Genomic DNA, 22,930 nt, shown 5'->3' with positions numbered 1-22,930 from the left:
ATGATTTGTTAGATATAAGGTAGACCATTTTTTGAACCCACTGTGATTTAAAAAATCCAGTTTCCAGATATTCACTACTATCACAGGAAATTATAGTTGGTTTTTGTATGTTAACCTTGTATCCTACAATCTTGCTAAACTGACATTGGTTTTAGAAGGTTTTTATGGAATCTAGGAGATTTTTTTTTTTTTTTGAGACGGAGTTTCGCTCTTGTTACCCAGGCTGGAGTGCAATGGCGCGATCTCGGCTCACCGCAACCTCCACCTCCTGGGTTCAGGCAATTCTCCTGCCTCAGGCTCCTGAGTAGTCGGGATTACAGGCACGTACCACCATGCCCAGCTACTTTTTTGTATTTTTAGTAGAGACGGGGTTTCACCATGTTGACCAGGATGGTCTCGATCTCTCGACCTCGTGATCCACCCGCCTCGGCCTCCCAAAGTGCTGGGATTACAGGCTTGAGCCACAGCGCCCGGCCGAGATTTTTTTAAAATTTTTTTTATAGGCAATCATGTTGTTTGTGAATAGGAACTAGGGACAGTTGTGTTTTCAATTTTCCAATCTGTATGACTTTTATTAAGTTTTATTACCTTATTTCACAAGATAGGAAGGACTTCCTGTGCAATGCTGAGTAGAAGGGGTGAGATGGACTCCTTGACTTGTTCCTGATCTTAGGGGGAAAGAAGCATTACATCTTTCACAGTATGTTTAGTTATAGGCTTTTTCGTAGGTGTGCTTTATCAGTTTAGAGAGCTCTGTTTTATTCCTCATTTGCTGAGTGCTTTTACTGTGATGTTGCATATTGTCAATTGATATGGTCTTGTTGCAGATTACATTTATTGGTTTTCAAATATTGCATCCTGGGAATAAAGCTCACTTGGTCTTGGTGTGTAATTTTTAAAAATGTATCACTGGATTCAATTTGTTAGTATTTCGCATCTGTGTTGATTAGGGATATTGATTTATGATTTGTGGCCAGAATATGGCCTAGGTTGGTGAATGTTCCGTGTGATCTTGTGAAGAATGTGTTTTCTGATGTTGATGGATGAAGTAGTCTATGGATGTCAATTTGATCCAGTTGATTGATGACGCTGTTTAGTTTATCTATATCCTTACCACCTACTGAATCTGTCAGTTACTGATAGAGGGGTGTTCAAGTCTTCAACCATAGTAGTTGATTTGTCTATTTCTCCTTGGAGGTTTTTTGTTTGTTTGTTTGTTTTTTTTTGATATGGAATCTTGCTCTGTCATCCAGGCTGGAGTGCAAATGGTGGGATCTTAGCTCACTGCAACCTCCACCTCCAGGGTTCAAGTGGTTCTTCTGCCTCAGTCTCCCAAGTAGCTGGTACTACAGTCACCCACCATCACACCTGGCTAATTTTTGTATTTTTAGTAGAGATGGGGTTTCAGTATGTTGGCCAAGTTGGTCTCAAATGCCTGACCTCAGGTGATCCGCCCGCCTTTGCAATTCCCCCAGTTTTTGTTTATCTGAGAAAGTCTTTGTTTCTCCTTTATTTTTGAAGGATAATTTCACTGGATACAGAATTCTAGGGTGGTGAGTTTTTTCTTTCTTTTCAAAATATTTCATTCCACTATTGTCTTGCTTACATTGTTTCTGATGAGAAGTCTGATCTAATTCTTACCCTTCTTCTACTACAGACAAGGTATTTGTATTCTGCTTTCTTTCTAGATATCCTCTTTGGCTTTGGTTTTCTGCAGTTTGAATATGATATGCCTAGGTAGAGATTTTTTGGTGTTTATCCTGCTTGGTATTCTCTGATATTCCCGGACCCGTGTTTAGATGTCTGCCATAAATTTTGGAACATTCCTAGTGATTACTACTTTGAATATTTCTTTTGCTTATTTCTCTCTTCTTCTGCTATTCTCATTAAATGTATATTAGACCTTTTATAATTGTCCCACAGTAATATTCTGTTTGAGCATTTTCTTTCTTTTATTCTTTTTCTTTCTCTTTCTTTCTTTCCTGTCTTTTTCTTTCCTTTCTCTCTCTCTCTCCCCCTCTCCTTTCTCTCTCTCTCTCTCTCTCTCTCTCTCTCTCTCTCTCTCTCTCTTTCTTTCTTTCGACAGAGTCCTGCTCTGTCACCGAGGCTACAGTGCAGTGATGTGATCTTGCCTCTCTGGCTCACTGCAACCTCCACCTCCCAGGTTCAAACAATTCACCTGCCTCAGCCTCCTGAGTAACTGGGATTACAGGCACCCACCACTATGCCTGGCTAACTTTTGTATTTTTAATAGAGATGAGGTTTCACCATGCTGGCCAAGCTGGTCTCAAACTTCTGACCTTAGGTAATCCGCCCACCTTAGCATCCCAAAGTGCTGGGATTACAGGTGTGAGCCACAGCACCTGGCCCTGTTTGAGCATTTTCGTTATCTCGTTTTGTTTTCACTTTTGAATTTGGGAAGTTTCTGTTGACATACGTCACAGCTCACTGATTTGTTCTTCAGGCACATATAGCCTGCTGATGATCTCATAAAAAGGCATTTTTCTTTTCTCTGACAATGTTTTTAATTTCTAGAATTTTCTTTTGATTCATTCTTTTAGTTTCCATCTCTCTACTTGTATTTCCCTTCTATTCTTGCATGCCATCTGCCTTTTCCCTTACATCCTCGTTATTTTAAATTCCCTACCTGATAATTCCAAAGTTTGTGGCATATCTGAGTCAGAGTCTTATGGATACTTTGTCTCTTCAGACTGTTTTTTCTTGTCTGTTAGCATCCTTGGTAATTTTTTGTCCAAAGTCAGACACGATGTATCAGGCAATAGGAACTGAGATGATTGGCTTTTACCATGAGGACTTAACGTTAATCTGGCCAGGAGCAGGCCTGTGTTTAACGTTCGCTATACCTGTAGGTGTCAGATGCTTCCTCTAGTTTCCTTTTTCTTTTTGTTGCCTTTGGGTTACCCTAAAACCTCCTTCTTCAATGGAGTCTGTGCTTTGCAGCTGTCTCCTTTGCAATCCTGTTTCCTCTGTTATTACACAGGAACTCTGTTGATGTGATAGTTTGAGGGAGAGGAGGTGCTCTCTAACCATCCGATTAAATCTTTTTTAATGGCTCTGAAACCTCTAAAGGTGGACTGTGATCTTCAGAAGCTGTTCTTATCCTTTTTTTTTTTTTTTTTTCTCCCTTTACCTGATACAGGAAAGCTAGAGGGGCTGGAGTTGGTTAATTGCCATTCCCGCAAGTGAGATAAGACTCAGGTGAAATAGTTTCCCTTGGAAGGCAGGCCGTTATTATAGAGAACTCTCTGTTTTTCAGAATGGTTACTTACTCCCTGGAGATATATATATATATATATATTTTTAAATTTTCCCCGGATATATTTTTAAATGGCTACTTTTCCTTTTCCCCTGCCTGAAACCCTGGTGAGGCTCCTGGAAATAAAACCCGTGACAGTGTGGGGCCCCTCTAAGACTCCACCCTCAGGAGAGCTTAAACCAGAAGTTATGCTAAGTTTAAAGATTATCTAGTTATATTTCTCTTAGGATTTTTGATTTTGTAACTGCACAAGGGATTCACCTTGCCCGCTGCCTAGACAGAGCCAATTCATCAAGACAGGGGAATTGTAACAGACAAAGAGTAATTCATGCAGAGCCGCCTGTGCGGGAGACCGGAGTTTTATTATTACTCAAATCTGTCTCCCCAAGCATTCTGGGAGCAGAGTTTCTAAGGACAACTTGGTGGATGGGGGAAAGCCAGTGAGCCGGGGTTGCTGATTGGTCCGGGATGAAATCACAGGGAGTCTAAGCTGTGTTTTTGCTCTGAGTCAGTTCTTTGGTGGGAACCTTGAGATCAGATGAGCAGTTAATCCTTCTGAGTGGTGCCAGCTGATCCATCAAGTTCAGGGTCTGCAAAATATCTCCAGCCCTGATCTTAGGAGCAGTTTACAGAGAGTCAGAATCCTGTAGCCTCCAGCTGCATAACTCCTAAACCATCATTTCTAATCTTGTGGCTAATGTGAGTCCTACAAAGGCAATCTAGTTCCCAGGCAAGAAGGAGGGCTGCTTTGGGAAAGGGCTGTCACGGTCTTTGTTTTAAACTATAAACTAAACTTCTCCAAGAGTGAGTTCAGCCTATGTCCAGGAAAACAAGGACAACATGGAGGTTAGAAGCAAGATGGAATCCGTTAAATTAAATCATTCACTGTCTCAGTCATAATTTTGCAAAGGTGGTTTCAGTCTCCACTGTGGTTATGGAACATATTTTATATGATTTCACTTCATATTTTTGGCGATTTCAATTCGGTATTTTGTATTATTTCAATTCAGTCATACAAAAAACACAACTACTAAAAATACACAAATTAGCTGGGTGTAGTGGCGTGCGCTTGTAGTCCCAGCTACTCAAGAGGCAGAGGCAGAAGAATTGCTTGAACCCCGGGGGTGGAGGTTGCAGTCAGCCGAGATTGTGCTACTGCACTCCAGCCTGGGAAACAAAGCGTGACTCCATCTCAGAAAAATGTAGCAAGGTTTGTTTTATGACCCTAGCTATGGTCTCTTTTGGTACATACCAAATTCAGGAAGCATGTATTAGTTCAAATATTCTACAAATAGCAATCAGATTAATTCGTTATGATGTTTTTTAGTTCTGTATCCTTGCTGATTTTCTGTATGTTCTATTGATTGCTGAGAGGAGTGTTGAACTCTTCACCTATAATTGTGGATTTGTCTATTTCTCATTTCAGTTTTATCAGTTTGTTTTCAGATTTATTTACTTATTTATTTAGATTTGGGGTTTCACTCTGTCACTGAGGCTGGAGTGCAGTGGTGTGATAATGGCTTACGGTAGCCCTTACTTCCGGGCTCAAGAGATCCTCTTACCTCAGCTTCCTGAGCAGCTGGGACCACAGGTGTGTGCCACCATGTCTGGCTAACTTTTTTTTATTATTTGTGGAGATGGAGTCTCACTATGCTGCCTGGGTTGGTCTCAAACTCCTAGGCTCAAGGAGTCCTCCTGCCTTGGCCTCCTAAGTTGCTGGATTACAGTCATGAGCCACTGTGCCCCGCCTTCTTCAGATGTTTTGAAGCTCTGCTGTTAAGTGCATGCACATTTAGGTTGGCTTTGTCATCTTGGTGACCCTTTTATTACTTGCATGAACGGTGAAGGGTGTGGTATTTTACCTTGCTTGTAAGCTAACAAGTCAGTCTGCCAGTTTCATAGATAGCTGGAACAATGACACAGGACCTTGTGTCACCCACAAGAGCAGTGGCCATGGTACCCACATCTGCACTAGCTCCTTGAGGTTCATTTTCAAAAGGTTGATGTGAAGGGGACCAGATGGCACCTGCACATGTCAGAGGCTGCACTGTGGGACTGTGGGAGAGGATCCCTGAGATGGGGAAACCAACATCTTTAAGAAGGGGAGCTCAGCCTTCCTGACTCTTGCTCAAAGGGAGATGTTGTCTTTATTTTACTAAGATGGAAAACAAACCTGCCCTTCGCTCCAGAGAGGCCTATTTCTATTTCCAGTGCTGTTGGCTATATAAGTGTCCTGGAAAAGATACTCTAGGTCCAAGGCAGTCATTGCCTCTGCTCATAAAACATTTAGAAATGTGCGAGCTTTTGGAAAATATCTTCCAACAATAAAGTCTCTCTTTATCCCTGGTAATTTCTTTCGCTCTGAAGTCTCCTTTGTCTGATATTAACATAGATACTCCACTTTCTCTGGATTAGTGTTGTACGACATGTCTGTTTCCATCCTTTTATTTTTAAACTCCCCGTATCATTATATCTGAGGTGGATTTGTGTGTGTTGTTTGGTTTTGCAGACAGCATATAGTTTGATCCTTTTTTTTTTTAATTCACTCTGAAAATATCTTTCAGTGGGTTTGTTTAGGTCAGGGATCAGCAAACTATGTGGGTTAAATCTGGCCAGCTGCCTGTTTTGTAAATAAAGTTTTATTAAAACACAGCCATGCTCATTTATGTGTTTTCTTTTTTTTTTTGAGACAGAGTTTCACTCTGTTGCTCAGGCTGGAGAGCAGTGGTTCAATCTTGGCTCACTACAACCTCCGCTTCTTGGGTTCAAGTGATTCTCCTGCCTCAGCCTCCTAAGTAGCTGGGATTACAGGTGCCTGCCACCATGCCTGGCCAATTTTTGTATTTTTAGTAGAGATGGGATTTCACATGTTGGCCAGGCTGGTCTCTAACTCCTGACCTCAAGTGAGCCCCAACCCCGCCTCTGCCTCCCAGAGTGCTGGGATTACAGACACCATGCCCAGCTCATTTATGTATTTTCTATGGCTACTTTTCTGCTGCATAAGCAGAGCTGTGTGGTTGCAACAGAGACCATATGGCTGACAAGTTCAAAAATATTTACTGTTTGGACTTTTACTGACCCCTGGTTTATATCATTTATGTTGAATGTAGTTATTGATATGTTTGGATTCAATTTTTATTTTATTTTCTTGTTTATTCCTCCTATTCTTTCTTTATTATCCCTTTCCTGCCTTGTTTTAGATTACTTGAACATTTTTTGTATTCCATTTTAATTAAACTAGAGTTTCTAATTATATCTCTTTGTATATGTGTTTTAGTGCTTGCTCTAGGGATTACAATGTACATGCTTAACATTTCCTGGTCTAATTAGAATTAGTGTTTTGTCATGTCAAGTGGAGTATAGAAACCTTCCCACCACATAGATCCTTTTATTCTTGCTCCTTTTTGTTGGAATATCTCTATTCATTTTGGTCTTTCATTTCTCCCAGAAATCTTTTACGGTGTTTAACATAGGGATTGGGCACATCTTTTTCTTAGGTTTTTTTTTTGGGAGGGGTATTACATTATTTTGTTCTTAGGTATTTTTATGTTTGATGCTATTATAAGTGGTATTTAAAATTTTTTGCATTAAAAATTTTTTTTGTTATATGGTAATATAACTGATTTTTGTATATTGACCTTGTAGCCTATGACTTTGCTGAACGCATTCTAATTGTGGTTTGTTTTATATTTTCTAAGTTTGTAACCATGTTATTTATAAATAAATATACTTTTACTTCTTCCTGTCCAATCTTTATACCTTTCTTTTATAGAGGAGGAAAAACTGCTTCCTTCTTCATTTCTAGATTCTGTTGCTGGTCTAAGAATTAAATTTTTAAAAATTCGGAAAAAAGGCCAGGCATGATAGCTCACACCTGTAACCCCAGCAATTTGAGAGGCAGAGGTAGGCAATTGCTTGAGCCCAGGAGTTCGAGACCAGCCTGGGCAATATGGCAAAACTCTGTCTCTACTAAAAAAAAATACAAAAATTAACTGGGCATGCACCTGTGGTCCCAGCTACACAGGTGGCTGAGTTGGGAAGATCACTTGAACCCAGGAGGCAGAGATTGCAGTGAGCTGAGATTGTGCCACTGTACTCCATCCTAGGTGACAGAGCAAGACCTTGGTGCACATGTACACACACACACACACACACACACACACACACACACGAATTACATTGATGTAAGATGGATTAACAGGAGGAAAACAATTTTAATTACATGCATATGCATGGGAGTCCCACAAAAACATCAGACTTAAGGAAGTGGCTACATGATTGAGATTTATGTATCATCCTGTGCCACATAAAGGAATAGGGGCTTGGAGGTTCTAGGGCAGGTGTCCCCAAACTTTTTACACAGGGGGCCAGTTCACTGTCCCTCAGACTGTTGGAGGGCTGCCACATACTGTGCTCCTCTCACTGACCACCAATGAAAGAGGTGCCCCTTCCTGAAGTGCAGCGGGGGGCTGGATAAATGGCCTCAGGGGGCCACATGCAGCCTGCGGGCCATAGTTTGGGGACACCTGTTCTAGGGGCTGGTGGAAGGAAATCGTGGAACGGTGAGGGGAGGATATGTATGGTGAGTAAGGGTTGTCTTATTGGGTTGTTTTAAAATTTAGTACTGTGTTTTGTTTGGCATGGTCTGATATGGGCCCTTAGAGGGACTAAGAGTACCTTAGTTATTTCTGTTGGGCCTCAGAACATGACACCCCAAACTAGTTGGTATACTGAGTCCTTGGAACGAAAAGAGACTGGAAGGGCCTCAGATGCAAGGTCTTGCTGACCTTCTCCCATGATAGAAGTCATAGAACCCAAAATTCCTCTTCCCCAAAGCTGGTTATTGAGACTAGAGCCCCTCTCCCTAAAAGCAAGCCCTAAAACCGGAATAGGTAACATTCTTCCTTTTCCCTTCTCCCTTGAAGACTCTCACTCCAGAGAGGCTCTGCCCCATACCCAGGAGGAAGGAATACTAAACAGAGAGGCCAAGAAGAATCTGAACAGACAGTCTTGCTGGTTTTCTCTCACTCAGTCTATCACCTGTAGATGATACTTTTGTGCCCAATTACATTTATATAGGGCTGTCTTTCTTCATCAAAACTAAGTATTAAAACAAACAGTTGGCTGGGCACAGTGGCTCACGCCTGTAATCCCAGCACTTTGGGAGGCCAAGGCAAGTGGATCTTCTGAGGTCAGGAGTTCGAAACCAGCGTGGCCAGCATGGTGAAACCCCATCTCTACTAAAAATACAAAAAATTAGCCAGGTGTGGTATCGGGAGCCTCTAATCCCATCTACTAGGGAGGCTGAGGTTGGAGAATTGCTTGAACCTGGGAGGTGGAGGTTGCAGTGAGTTGAGATTGTGCCATTACACTCCAGCCTGGGCAACAAGAGTGAAACTCCGTCTCAAACAAAACAAAACAAAACTGGCTGGGCGCGGTGGCTCAATCCTGTAATCCCAGCACTTTGGGAGGCCGAGGCGGGTGGATCACGAGGTCGAGAGATCGAGACCATCCTGGTCAACATGGTGAAACCCCGTCTCTACTAAAAATACAAAACATTAGCTGGGCATGGTGGCGCGTGCCTGTAATCCCAGCTACTCAGGAGGCTGAGGCAGGAGAATTGCCTGAACCCAGGAGGCGGAGGTTGTGGTGAGCCGAGATTCCGCCATTGCACTCCAGCCTGGGTAACAAGAGCAAAACTCCGTCTCAAAACAAAACAAAACAAAACAAAACAAAATGAAAGACAGTCTTTCTTGAGTCACCGGGCCTTTATTTCTGAAGGTTGCTGTGTCAAGTAAAACCTTGATTAAATAAATTGTTATGCTTTTCTTTTGCTAATCTGTCTTTTGTTGTAGGAGTGATGCTGGCGAACCCCAAAATAGGGGCTCATGCTGGGAGTTGCTGGTTTTGTGCAAGAAAGAATTCCTGAGTAAGCCAAAAGAGTAAAGTGAAAGCAAAGCAAGTTTATTCAAGCAGCAGATTATAGGAAAATGCCTACTCCATAGACACAGCCAGCTACCCCATCGGCAAAATAGCACTTACGGATTGCTGGCTAGCTATATTAATAGCTACTCCTTAATTATATGTGAAATAAGGGGTGAATTATTTATGAATTTTCTAGAAAAGGAATGGGGAATTCCCAGAACTTAGGGTTCACCCACCCCCACTTTTTTGTTGAGACGGAGTCTTGCTCTTTTGCCCAGGCTAGAGTGCAGTGGTGCGATCTTGGCTCACTGCAGCCTCTGCTTCCCAGGTTCAGGCAATTCTCCTGCCTCAGCCTCCCGAGTAGCTGGGATTACAGGTGTGTGTCACCGTGCCTGGCTAATTTTTGTGTTTTTAGTAGAGACAGGGTTTCACCGTGTTGGCCAGGACGGTCTTGATCTTTTGACCTCGTGATCCACCTGCCTTAGCCTCCCAAAGTGCTGGGATTACAGGTGTGAGCCACCACCCCCAGCCTGGTTCCTCCATTTTAAGCCCTATAAAATCACCTCTGGGTGTTGCCATGGCATTTGTAAACTGTCATGGTGCTGGTGAGAGTGTCTTTTAGCATGTTAGTGCATTGTAATCACTGTATAACAAGCACTGAGGGCAACTAGAGGTTTTGGCCAGTTTCTTTACTGCGTCCTCAGAAAACAAGTCCTGCTGACCTCTTACCTTAGGAGTGCCAGCCATGACCCTCATGATGGGTGAGAAAAGGCAGCACCATCTTTCCGCCTCTCCATTTCCAAAGACATCGTCCTAGCCTTTTGTAGGCAAGGAGTGGGTAGCTGCTGCTAAATGGTAAATGCCTGTGTGTGTATTAAAAACAGAGACTTCTTTGGTCAGACCGCTGAGAAAACAGTGCTCTTTTATCTGGACTGTTGTAGACCTTCTGTTACGTGATACACTCTATGGGGGGGGGGTGCATTCCTTCAGCTGTTTTTTGTTAAGGGCTTTTAAAAACTTTTAGTAATACTACACAATATATGCATGGAAGAAACTTGCAATTTTACCTGTAAATATACAAAAATAAACAATTTTTTTTTTTTTTGCAAAAACCCGACACCACTTTATTGCAACTTTTATCCAAAAATGTAAAAAGTGTTAAAAATGTGTAGTTCTGCGCTTCAGGCACTAACCTCCAGTTCTCACAGGCAGGTGGGAAGAGGCCCCAGGCATGGTGCAAGACCAGAAAACCAAGGTCCTGTGGAGCACTGGCCCTCTCCGAGCGCCGGTGACCAAGTCCCTCCCGCCCAAACCCCACCCAAGCTCTCCTCTTCCAGGAAGAAGAAACATTTACAATTCTTGAAACTTGTTGGGGAACAGGGTGCATGGCGGTGCGTGGCGCGTGGAACTGACCAAGGAGGGCCGGGGCCTGTCCCTCTGCTTTTTGGCAGGAAGGATGGGGCACAGCTCAGCTTCCTCCTCCTCATTGCCCTCTTCCTCTTCCTCGATCTCCTCCTCAGAAACATCATGGCTCACGGTAACAATCTGGTGCCTCCCGGTGATCTGTACAGGGCCAGAGCCCCACTTCAGGTGGAAAGTTACAGGTGGTTGGAGCTGGAAGTCGTCCAGGCTGAGCATGGGTTGGCAGGATAGCTTGAGGTTGGCCACAGGGACTGCGATCTCCCGATGGTCATGGTTCTGGGCCACTTCTACCACATGACACTCGTCTTTGCCTCCCTCGGTGCTGCACAGCATGCTTAGTGCCAGCACATGCTCCGCACCATCCTCTTCGTCTACCTTAAAGATGAGGGACCGGGTGTGGCAGGAGAGCTCATAGCAGAAATCCGTAGTGACGGGGGCCGGGACTCGCAAGCCCCCAACGCCCCTGGCCGGCGTTCGGCTCTCCTGACTCAAAAACGCTAAGGTGGCTTCAGTGCTGGCCGCCATGCTGCCAAAAATAAACAGATTTTTAAGAGAGTTATAAAGACCAGGTGTGGTAGCGCATGCCTGTAATTGTAGCACTTTGGGAGGTCAAGGCGGGAGAATTGCTTGAAACCAGGAGTTCGAGAGCAGCTTGGGCAACATGGTGAGACACCACCGTCTGCCCGTCTCAAACAAAACACAAAACAAAACAAAACAAAACAAAACAAAACGAAACGAAACGAAACGAAACGAAACGAAACGAAACGAAACGAAACGAAACGAAACGAAACGAAACGAAACGAAACGAAACGAAACGAAACGAAACGAAACGAAACGAAACGAAACGAAACGAAACGAAACGAAACGAAACGAAACGAAACGAAACAAAACAAAACAAACAACAAAAAACTGTGGTCCTAGCTACTCAGGAGGCTGAGGTGGAAGGATCACTTGAGCCCAGGCGGTTGAGGCTGCAGTGAGCTGTGATCATGTCACTGCACTCCAGCTTTGGTTAAAGAGCGAGACCCCCATCTCAAAAACAAAAAAATTTGGTAATAAAATGTAAATGACCCTAATAGGAAAAGCACATGAAGTCATTACCAGCTTTTAACAGCATTCTGTGACTTAACTGACACATTATTGTGTATTTGTCACTTAGCTTTCTAATGACCCAGCACAATTTTGTTGGCAGAACAGGTGGAGAGGTACGAAGAACGAGGAACATTGCCAGAGGAGTTTCTTCATCTGCAAAATAAGGGAGTGTGTACTGAATTGTCATTTCTAGCTCCAACATCCAGGATTTCAGCATTACCTGCAGAATAGTAGGAGGAGAGAAGATAGGTAAGAAGTGAACAAGAGAAGAGAGCTAATGAAATATGTGGCATCCTGGTACTGATGGGGTCCATCTCCACACCTCATGCTCAGGAAAGGGCAACAGGTTTCTTGGAGCTCCTCCTCATCTACAGGGCTCTCCTCACAGGGCCTGGAAGTTCTGCCCAAGCCCTGTGGGGATTTTTCAGTCATTTACCTCTTTAAAGCCTTGTCAGAGGGAGCCGGTGTGGGGGAGGGGGTGGTAATGTAGATGGCAATGCTGTCAGAACAGATTAGAGCCCTTCGTCCATGCTCTGCAGCCCATGGCCTGGTACTAGCGTTATTCTGCATTTTTATAGCCATCTGTTGATTTCCTCTTCTCTCGCACTAAGCGATGGGCTTCTGGTGGGCAGTGCTGCCGCTTACCCACCTTATTTCTCTCTAGCTCTTTCACAGGGCCTGCTGCATGTAAGCACTGGATGTTCAGAGTGAATGAACAGGAAGGGGCAGGGAAGTGAATCAACTCTTCTCAGGTTGAGACATCAGCACCATCTGTGATCTTTTCCTCGTTTGGACCTTCACGCAATTAGGCTGTAAAATCCAGTGAATTTTTTTTTTTTACATGGAGTCTTGCTGTTGCCCAGACTGGAGTGAAGTGGTATGATCCTGGCTCAGTGCTACCTCTTACTACCCGGTTCAAGTGATTCTGCCTCAGCCTCCTGAGGAGCTGTGATTACAGGCGCCCACCACCATGCCTATGTGATTTTTGTATTTTTGGTAGATACAGCATTTCACCATGTTGCCTGGGATGGTCTCAAACTCCTGACCTCAAGTGATCTGCCCACCTCAGCCTGCCAAAATGCTGGGATTACAGGCATGAGCCACCACGCCTGGCCCTAAAATCCAGTGATTTTTATTTCTATGTCTGCCTCCTTAAGTTCTTTCTCTGTTGGGTAGTGGGCTGCAGCCTAGCTTTCTCATCACCACTTCACCCTTCCTTACCCATCCTGTACGGACAGATTTTCCTCAAGTACATTTTCAGCATATCTCTGGGGTGCTCATAGCATTTCCTCAACTTGACATCCAAATTAATCAGCTCGCTCTTCCGCGTCTTACCATCCTTTCTATACTTCTAATAAACACACCCTGAACTTCTAGGGAGGAGGTCTCATTGCAGATTCTCTGCCCAAGCCAGATGGGTTTCGACATAGTCCTGCCTCTGAGCCCTTATGCAAGCCAGCTCCCTGCCTGTCTCAACTACTTGCATCTGTCCAGAGCTTGGTAAGCCCACTTCTCGCAGAGAAGCTTCCTGGGGTCATCCCAGGCCACCTAGAATTTTCTCTTTGGTAGCACTTGGTCACAGCAACCTTGGGCACCAAGCTGAGTATAGAATGGAGTCCAATCAATGTTGACATAATTTTTTAAATGGTGGCAACAACCATGGGCCATCTGAAGCAGGAACAGGGAAATAGAAGCAGTGACTAGCCTACAAAAATTAGCTGGGTGTGGTGGTGGGCATCTGTAATGCCAGCTACTCTGGAGGCTGAGGCAGGAGAATCACTTGAACCTGGGAGGGCGTGGTTGCAGTGAGCTGAGATCGCACCACTGCACTCTAGCCTGGGCATAAAACTAAACTCCATCTCAAAAAAAAAAAAAAAAAAAAAGCCGTGACTAGGGTGGGAAATAGGTTGGGTCAAGGCTGCAGTGGGAGGTTAGAGTGGCATTTTAAGTGGAGCTTGTGTGGAATGATGTCAAAGGCATTAAACAGGCTCCCATCCTGTCATTAAAATGACAGGGCAGCAGTTGTATGTGTTTTTTTTTGTTTTTTTTTTTTTTTGAGACGGAGTCTTGCTCTGTCACCAAGACTGGAGTCCAGTGGCGCAATCTCAGCTTACTGCAACCTCCATCTCCTGGGTTCAAGCGATTCTCCTGCCTTAGCCTCCCTAGTAGCTGGGATTACAGGTGCCTGCCACCATGCCCAGATAATTTTTTTGTATTCTTATTAGAGATGGGGTTTAACCATGCTTGCCGGGCAGGTCTCAAACTCCTGACTTCAGGTGATTCACCCACCTCAGCCTCCCAAAGTGCTGGGATTACAGGTGTGAGCCACCGTGCCTGGCAAGCAGTTGGTTTCTGTTTGCAGCTATCTGCAATGAGTGAGCCTCTTCTAGATTCTGAGCTTTGATTCAGCCTCCATAGGGGGTTTCAGTTATTTTTAAATGTACAATTATTATTGACTATAGTTCCCCTCTTGTGCTATCAAATACTAGGTCTTATTTCAAATTTTAGTGGTACCCATTAACCATCCCCAGCTCCCCTCTATCTTACTACCCTCCAAGCCTTTGGAAACCATCCTTCTCTTTAACTCCATGAATTCAATTGATTTGATTTTTAGGTCCCATGAATAAGTGAGAATATGCAATGTTTGTCTTTCCGTGCCTGGCGTATTTCACTTAACATAATGACCTCCAGTTCTATCCATGTTGTTGCAAATTACAGAATTTCATTCATTTTTATGGCTGAATTAGTACTCCATCGTGTATAAGCACATTTTCTTTATCTCTTCGTCTGTTCATGGGCCCTTAGGCTGCTTCCCAATCTTGGCTATTGTGAACAGTGCTGCAGAAAACTTGGGAATGCAGGTATCTCTTTGATATACCGATTTTCTTCCTTTTGGTATATACCCAGCAGTGGGATTGCTGGATCATGTGATAGCTCTATTTTTAGGTTTTTTGAGGAACCTCCAAACTGTTCTCCATGGTCATTATGCTAATTTACATTCCCACCAACAGTGTACAAGGGTTCCCTTTTCTCCACATCCTTACCAGCATTTGTTATTGCCTGAGATTTGGATAAAAGCCATTTTAACTGGGTGAGATGACATCTTACTGTAGTTTTGATTTGCATTTCTCTGGCGATCAGTGATGTTAAGCACCTTTTCATATGCCTGTTGGCCATTTATATGTCTTCTTTTGAGAAATGTCTATTCAAATCTTTTGCCCATTTTTTGATTGGATAATTAGATTTTTTCCTATAGAATTGTTTGAACTCCTTCTATATTTTTTTCATGAATCTCTTGTCAGATCGGTAGTTTGCATACATTTTCTCCCATTCCGTGTTGTCTCTTCACATTTTTTATTGTTTCTGTTGCTGTGCGGAAGCTTTTAACTTGATGTGATCCCATTTGTCCATTTTTGCTTTGGTAGACTGTACTTGTGGGGTACTACTCAAGAAATCTTTACCTTGACCAATGTCCTGGAGAATTTCTCCAATGTTTTCTGGTAGTCGTTTCATAATTAGAGGTCTTAGATTTCAGTCTTAGATATCCAGTTTTTCCTGCATCATTTATTAAAGAGACTTTTTTTCTCCAGTGTGTTCTTGGCACCTTTGTCATAAATGAGTTTACTGTAGGTGTATGGATTTGTTTCTGGGTTCTCTGTGGTCTGTGGCTGTTTTTATGCCAGTACCATGCTGTTTTGGTTACTATAGCTCTGTAGTATTATTTGAAGTCAGGTAATGTAATTCCTCCAGTTTTGTTCTTTTTGCTCAGGATAGTTTTGGCTTTTCTGGGTCTTTCAGTGTTCCATATAAATTTTAGTGGTTTTTTTTTTTTCTATTTCTGTGAAGAATGGCATTGGTATTTTGGTAGGGATTGCATTGAATCTGTAGAGTGCTTTGGCTAGTATGGATATTTTAATAATATTTATTCTTTCAATCCATCAACATGGAATATTTTTCTTTTTTGTGTCCTCTTCAATTTATTTCATTTGTATATTATGGTTTTTATCATAGAAATCTTTTGCTTCTTTGGTTAATTTCTAGGTATTTAATTTTATTTGTGGCTATTATAAATAGGATTACTTTTTTGATTTCTTTATCAGATTGTTCATTGTTGGCATATAAAAATGCTGTTGATTTTCATTGATTTTGTATCCTGCAATGTTACTGAATTTATCAGTTCTAATCATTTTTTGATGAAGTTTTTAGGTTTTTCCAAGTATATGATCATATCCTCTGCAGACAAGGATAATTTGACTTTGTCTTTTTTTTGCTTGTTTTTTTTGAGAAAGAGTTTTGCTGTTGTTACCCAGGCTAGAGTACAGTGGTGTGATCTTGGCTCACTGTAACCTCTGCCTCCCGGGTTCAAGTGATTCTCCTGCCTCAGCCTTCTGAGTAGCTGGGACTACAGGTGACCACCATCATACCTGGCTAACTTTTTGTATTTTTAGTAGAGACAGGGTTTTGCCATGTTGGCAAGGCTGGTCTTGAACTCCTGACCTCAAGTGATCTGCCCACCTCAGCCTCCCAAAGTGCTGGGATTACAGGCATGAGCCCCCATGCCTGGCCTATATCTTTCTCATCTGATTTCTCTAGCTAGGACCTCCAGCGCCATGTTGAATAACAGTGGTGAAAATGGGCATCCTTGTCATGTTCCAGATCTAAGAGGAAAGGCTTTCAGTTTTTCCCTATTCAGTATGATAGTAGCTATGAGTCTGGCATATATGGCTTTTATTACGTTGAGGTATGTTTCTTCTATACCCAGTTTTTGAGGGTTTTTAATATGAAGAGATGTCAAACCTTACCTAATGCTTTTTCAGCATCATATGGTTTGATCATATGGTTTTTGATCATATGATTGATAGGATCATATGGTATTTCTCCTTCATTCTATTGATATTAATACACATTAATTGATTTGTGTATGTTGAACTATCCTTGCATCCCTAGAATAAATCCCACTTGGCCACGATGAATAATCTTTTAAATGTATTGTTGAATTTGGTTTGCTAGTAAAACAAATTTTGTTTTGAATTAGGTTTTGTTGATTTTTGCCTTTATATTCATCAGAGAAACTTGCCTATAGTTGTTTTTTTTTTAAATTATTTTATTTATTTATTTTATTTTTATTGTACTTTAGCTTCTAGGGTACATGGGCAGATCATGCAAGATTGCTGCATAGGGACATTCATGGCATGGTGGTTTGCTACCTCCATTCCCCCATCACCTATACCTGACATTTCCCCCCACATTATCCCTCTCCTCCCTCCCTCCCACTGTCCCTCCCCTACCATCCCGTCAAAGGGCCCCAGTGTGTGATGCTCCCCTCTCTGTGTCCACATGTTCTTATTGTTCATCACCCACCTATGAGTGAGAACATGTGGTGTTTGATTTTCTGTTCTTGTATCAGTTTGGGGAGAATGATGGTTTCCAGGTTCATCCATGTCTCTACAAAGGACACAAACTCATCATTTTTTATGGCTGCATAGTATTCCATGTGTATATATGCCACATTTTCTTTGTGTAGTCTATCACTGATGGGCATTTGGGTTGGTTCCAAGTCTTTGCTATTGTAAACGGTGCTGTGATTAACATATGTGTACATGTGCCTTTATAATACAATGATTTATAATCCTTTGGGTATATACCCAGTAGTGGGACTGCTGGGTCAAATGGTATTTCTATTTCTAGATCCTTGAGGAATCACCACACTGTCTTCCACAATGGTTGAACTAATTTCACTCCCACCAACAGTGTAAAAGTGTTCCTATTTCTCCACATCCTCTCCAACATCTGTTGTCTCCAGATTTTTTTAATGATCACCATTCTAACTGGCGTGAGACGGTATCTCAATGTGGCTTCAATTTGCATTTCTCTAATGACCAGTGATGATGAGCATTTTTTCATATGTTTGTTGGCTTCATATATGTCTTCTTTTGAAAAGTGCTCATATCCTTTGCCCACTTTTGGATAGGTTTGTTTCTTTCCTTGTAAATCTGTTTTAGTTCTTTGTAGATTCTGGATATTAGCCCTTTGACAGATGGGTATATTGCAAAAAATTTTTCACATTCTGTTGGTTGCTGGTTTGCTCTAATGATAGTTTCTTTTGCTGTAAAGAAGCTCTGGAGTTTTATTAGATCCCATTTGTCTATTTTGGCTTTTGTTGCCAGTGCTTTTGGTGTTTTAGTCATGAAGTCCTTGCCTATGCCTATGTCCTGGATGGTTTTGCCTAGGTTTTCTTCTAGGGTTTTTATGATGTTAGGGTTTATGCTTAAGCCCTTAATCCATCTGGAGTTAAGTTTAATGTAACATGTCAGGAAGGGGTCCAGTTTCTGCTTTCTGCACCTTACTAGCCAATGTTCCCAACATCATTTATTAAACAAGCCCATTGCTTGTTTTTGTCAGGTTTGTCAAAGATTACATGGTTGTAGATGTGTGGCATTGCTCCCAAGACCTCTGTTCTGTTCCATTGGTCTATGTCTCTGTTTTGGTACCAGTACCATGCTGTTTTGATTACTGTTGTCTTGTAGCATAGTTTGAAGTCTGGCAGCATGATGCCTCCAGCTTTATTCTTTGTGCTTAGGATTGTATTGGCTATGCAGTTTCTTTTTTGGTTCCATATGAAGTTTAAAGTGGTTTTTTCAAGTTCTAGCTTCAGCTTCCACGGGTGGGAGTTTCTGTCCCATCATAAGGCAGGTTGCAGGCATAGCCTTGCTTGAGCTTCCTCTTTTATCCCTGTCTGCCAGTGGCCCCACAGCCCTTGAGCGGTGAAGACAAAGTCACAGGTCCTCAGGGTTCAGCAGACCCTCTCAGAGCAACATTCGCTTGAGAGCTTGGTTTTCCCCTCCGGGTTTCTGCCTTCTCTTCCACGGAGGCCTGGCAATTGCTTTTCGCGTCTTCTCGTCAAGGCCTTTAAAATGATACAACACGCCGGGCGCGGTGGCTCACGCCTGTAATCCCCGCACTTTGGGAGGCCGAATGGAGACGACCATCCTGGCCAACACGGTGAAACGACGTCTCCGCTGAAAACACAAACAAAACCACCGGGGTGTGGTGGCGCGCGCCCGCGGGCCCGGCTCTTGTTTTGTTTTTTAAAATGTGTCTTTGTCTGGTTTGGGTATCAGGATAATACTGGCTTTGTAGAATGAGATTGGGGGTATTCCCTTTTCCTGTATTTTTTGGAACAGTTTGAGTAGAGTTGGTATTAGTTCTTTAAATGTCTGACAGAATTCAACAATGAAACCATTAAGTCCTGGGCTTTTCTTTACTGGGAGACTTTTCATTACAGCTTCAATCTTATTACTTGTAACTGGTCTGTTCAAGTTGTGGATTTCTTCATGGTTCAATATGATAGGTTACCCATTTCTAGGAAGTTACCCATTTCTTCCAGATTTTCCAATTTATTGGCATATAGTTGCTCTTAGTAGCCACTAATGAGCCTTTGAATTTCTGCAGTATCAATTGTAATATCTACTTTTTCATCTCTGATTTTCCTTATTTGGTGTTTTCTCTCTTTTTTCCTCAGTCTGGCTAAAGATTTGCTAATTTTGTTCATATTTAAAAAAAAACAACTTTTTTTGATGTTGATTATATTATTTTAAATTTTATTTATTTCTGCTCTGATTTTTATTATTTTTTTTCTTCTACTAATTTTGGGTTTGGTTGGCTCTCACTTTTCTAGGTTGGTAAAGATGCATTGTTAGGTTATTTATTTGAAAATTTTCTCTTTTTTTCGATGTAGGTACTTAGAGCTATAAATTTCCCTTTTAGTATTGCTTTTACTATATCCCATAGGTTTCAGTGTGTTGTGTTTCCATGATCATTTGCTTCAACAAATTTTTCAAATTCCTTCTTAATTTCTTCATTCGTTGACTTGTCATCCAGGAGCATATTGTTTAATTTCCACATGTTTGTACAGTTTCAAAAATTCCTCTTATTATTGATTTTTAGTTTTTTTTTTTTTTTTTTTTTTTTTTTTTTTTTTGAGACGGAGTTTCGCTCTTGTTACCCAGGCTGGAGTGCAATGGCGCGATCTCGGCTCACCGCAACCTCCGCCTCCTGGGCTCAGGCAATTCTCCTGCCTCAGCCTCCTGAGTAGCTGGGATTACAGGCACGCGCCACCACGCCCAGCTAGTTTTTTGTATTTTTAGTAGAGACGGGGTTTCACCATGTTGACCAGGATGGTCTCGATCTCTCGACCTCGTGATCCACCCGCCTCGGCCTCCCAAAGTGCTGGGATTACAGGCTTGAGCCACCGCGCCCGGCCTGATTTTTAGTTTTATACCACTGTGGTCAGAGAAGATACTTGATGTTATTTCAGTTTTTTATTTTTTGAATGTTTAAAGACTTGTTTGTGACTAACGTATGATCTATCCTTGAGAATAATCCAGGTACTGAGAAGAATGTGTATTCTGCAGGTGTTGGATGAAATGCTCTGTAAGTATTTATTAGGTCCATTTTGTTCTATAGGGCAGATTAAATCTGATGTTTCTTTGTTGATTATCCCGGCTGTTTTGATGTTCTTTGATTTTCTGAAAGTGGCGTGTTGACGTCTCCAGCTATTTTTGTATTGGGATCTGTCTCTCTCTTTAGCTCTAATAATATTTGCTTTATATATCTGAGTGTTCCAGTGTTGGATGCATATATATTTACAATCATTATATCTTCTTGCTGAATTGACCCTTTTGTTACTTTTTTTTTTGTGACAGTCTCCCTTTGTTTCCTAGGCTGGAGTGCAATGGCGCAATCTCGACTAACTGCAACCTCTGCCTCCCAGGTTCAAGCAATTCTCCTGCCTCAGCCTTCCAAGTAGCTGGGATTACAGGCACCCACCACCATATCCAGATAATTTTTTTAATATTTTTAGTAGAGATGGGGTTTCACCATATTGGCCAGGCTTGTCTTGAATTCCTGACCTCAGATGATCCACCTGCCTCAGCCTCCCAAGAGCCTCCAAAATCCCAAATTGTTGGGATTATAGGCATGAGCTATCATGCATGGCTGACCACTTTGTTACTATACAATGACTGCTTTGTCTCTTCTTATGGTTTTTGTCTTGAAATTTATTTTGTCTGATATGAGCGTAGCTACTGCTGCTCTTTGGTTTTCATTGGTATGAAATATCCTTTTCCATCCCTTAATTTTCAGTCTAGATGTATCTTTATTGATGAAGTATGTTTCTTTTAGGCAACAGATCATTGGGTCTTGATTTTTCATCCGTTGACCCATACTATGTCTTTTTTTGGGGGTAGGGGCAGGGTCTCACCTGTCACCCAGGCTGGAGTACAGTGGCATGATCACAGGTCACTACAGCTTTGACATCCCAAGCTCAACACTCCTCCCACCTCAGCTTCCTGAGGAGCTGGGACTACAGGCGTATGCCACCATGCCTAGCATTTTTTTTTTTTTAATTTTTTCTTACCAGGTTTGGTGACTCACACCTGCAACCCCAGCACTTTGAGAGGCTGAGGCAGGTGGATCACCTGAGGTCAGGAGTTCAAGACCAACATGGTGAAATCCCATCTCTACTAAAAATACAAAAATTAGCTGGGCGTGGTAGTGGGCACCTGTAATCCCAACCACTTGGGAGGCCGAGGAAGGAGAATTGCTTGAACCTGGGAGGTGGAGATTGCAGTGAGCTGAAATTGTACCATTGCACTCCAGCCTGGGCAATAGAGTGAGACTTCTCTCAAAAAAAATTTTTTTTTTTTTTTTGGTAGAAACAGGGTCTCACTATGTTGCCTATGTTGGTCTTGAACTCCTGGCCTCAAGAGATCCTCCCATTTTGGCCTCCCAAAGCTCTAAGATTGCAGGTGTGAACCACTGCTCCCAGCAGCCTACTCTTTTTTTTTTTTTTTTTTAAGACAGAGTCTTGCTCTGTTGCCCAGACTGAAGTGCAGTGGCACAGTCTTGGCTTATTGCAATCTCTGCCTCCCAGGTTCAAGCAATTCTTGTGTCTCAGCCTCCCGAGTAGCTGGGATTACAGTCAGGCACCATCATACTCAGCTAATTTTTGTATTTTTAGTAGAGACAGGGTTTCACCCTGTTTGCCAGGTTGGTCTTGAACTCCTGGCCTTAAGTGATCCATCTGCCTGGGCCTCCCAAAATGCTAAGATTATAGGCATGAGCCACCGTGCCTGGCCCCACTCTGTCTTTTGACTGGAGAGTTAATAGTTTGTTAATATTCTGGCCAGGTGTGGTAGCTCATACCTGTAATCCCGGCATGTTGGGAGGCTGAGGCAGGTGGGTCACCCAAGGTCAGGAATTTGAGACCAGCATGGCCAACATGGCAAAACCCTGTCTCTACTAAAAATACAACAATTAGGCAGGCATAGTGGCATCTGCCTATAATTCCAGCAACTCAGGAGGCTTGAGGGATGATAATGGTTTGAGCCCAGGAGGTAGAGGTTGCAGTAAGCCCAGATTGCACCTCTGCATAACAGCCTGGGTGATAGAGAGAGATTCCATATATATATAAATGGTATTATTGATAAGTAGGGATTTACTCCTTTACTCCTACCATTTTGTTATTTGTTTTCTGGTTGTTTTGCTGTCTTCTCTTCCTTCTTGTCTTTCTTTTAGTGAAGGTGATTTTCTCTGGTGATGCGCTTCCATTTCTTGCTTTTTATTTTATGTATATCCTTTGTAAGTTTTTTTGATTTGAAGTTACCATGAGGCTTGCAAATACTATCTTGTAGCCCATTATTTTAAACTGATGACAACACAGATTGCATAAACATGTAAATAAATATTTAGTGAAACGCTACAGTTTCAATTCCTTCCCCTGCTTTTTAACTTTTCGTTGTTTTTTCTTTATGTCTTATTGTACTATCTATGCCTTGAAAAGTTGTTGTGTTATTTTTGATTGGTTCGTTATTTAGTCTTTCTATTAAGACGAGTAGTGTACACACCACCACTTCCGTGTTATACTATTCTGTGGTTTTCTATGTGCCTACTATTCCCAGTGAGTTTTGTACCTTCAGATGATTCCTTTTTGTTCATTAACATCGTTTTCTTTCAGATTGAAGAAATCTCTTTAGTATTTCTTATAGGACAAGTCTGGCATTGATGTAATCCCTCAGCTTTTGTTTGTCTGTGAATGTCTTTACTTCTTCTTCATGCTTGAAGAATATTTTTGTTGGATATACTATTCTAGGATAAAAATTTTTTCCTTTAGCGTTTTAAATATGTTATACCATTCTCCCCTGAGCTACGAGG

At 42.2% G+C, this 22,930-nt stretch overlaps 1 long non-coding RNA gene and 1 pseudogene across 1 annotated transcript in view; one reads left to right on the top strand and one right to left on the bottom strand.

Moving 5' to 3' along the window:
* The window catches only part of LOC141584121 (uncharacterized), a 40,364-nt gene that overhangs the window by 5,499 nt on the left and 11,935 nt on the right, over positions 1 to 22,930 (top strand). The window contains exon 2 of the long non-coding RNA XR_012517071.1: positions 11,817 to 11,965. This is a non-coding gene — a long non-coding RNA (uncharacterized LOC141584121). The remainder of the gene's footprint in view (positions 1 to 11,816; positions 11,966 to 22,930) is intronic.
* LOC120363266 (nucleoplasmin-3 pseudogene) lies at positions 10,553 to 11,149 on the bottom strand (annotated as a pseudogene).

The sequence above is a fragment of the Saimiri boliviensis genome, chromosome 4, assembly GCF_048565385.1.
Source record: "Saimiri boliviensis isolate mSaiBol1 chromosome 4, mSaiBol1.pri, whole genome shotgun sequence".
Classification (NCBI taxonomy): Eukaryota; Metazoa; Chordata; class Mammalia; order Primates; family Cebidae; genus Saimiri; species Saimiri boliviensis.
Note: the sequence above shows the minus strand (reverse complement) of the source record. Positions and strands in the feature narration are given on the sequence as shown.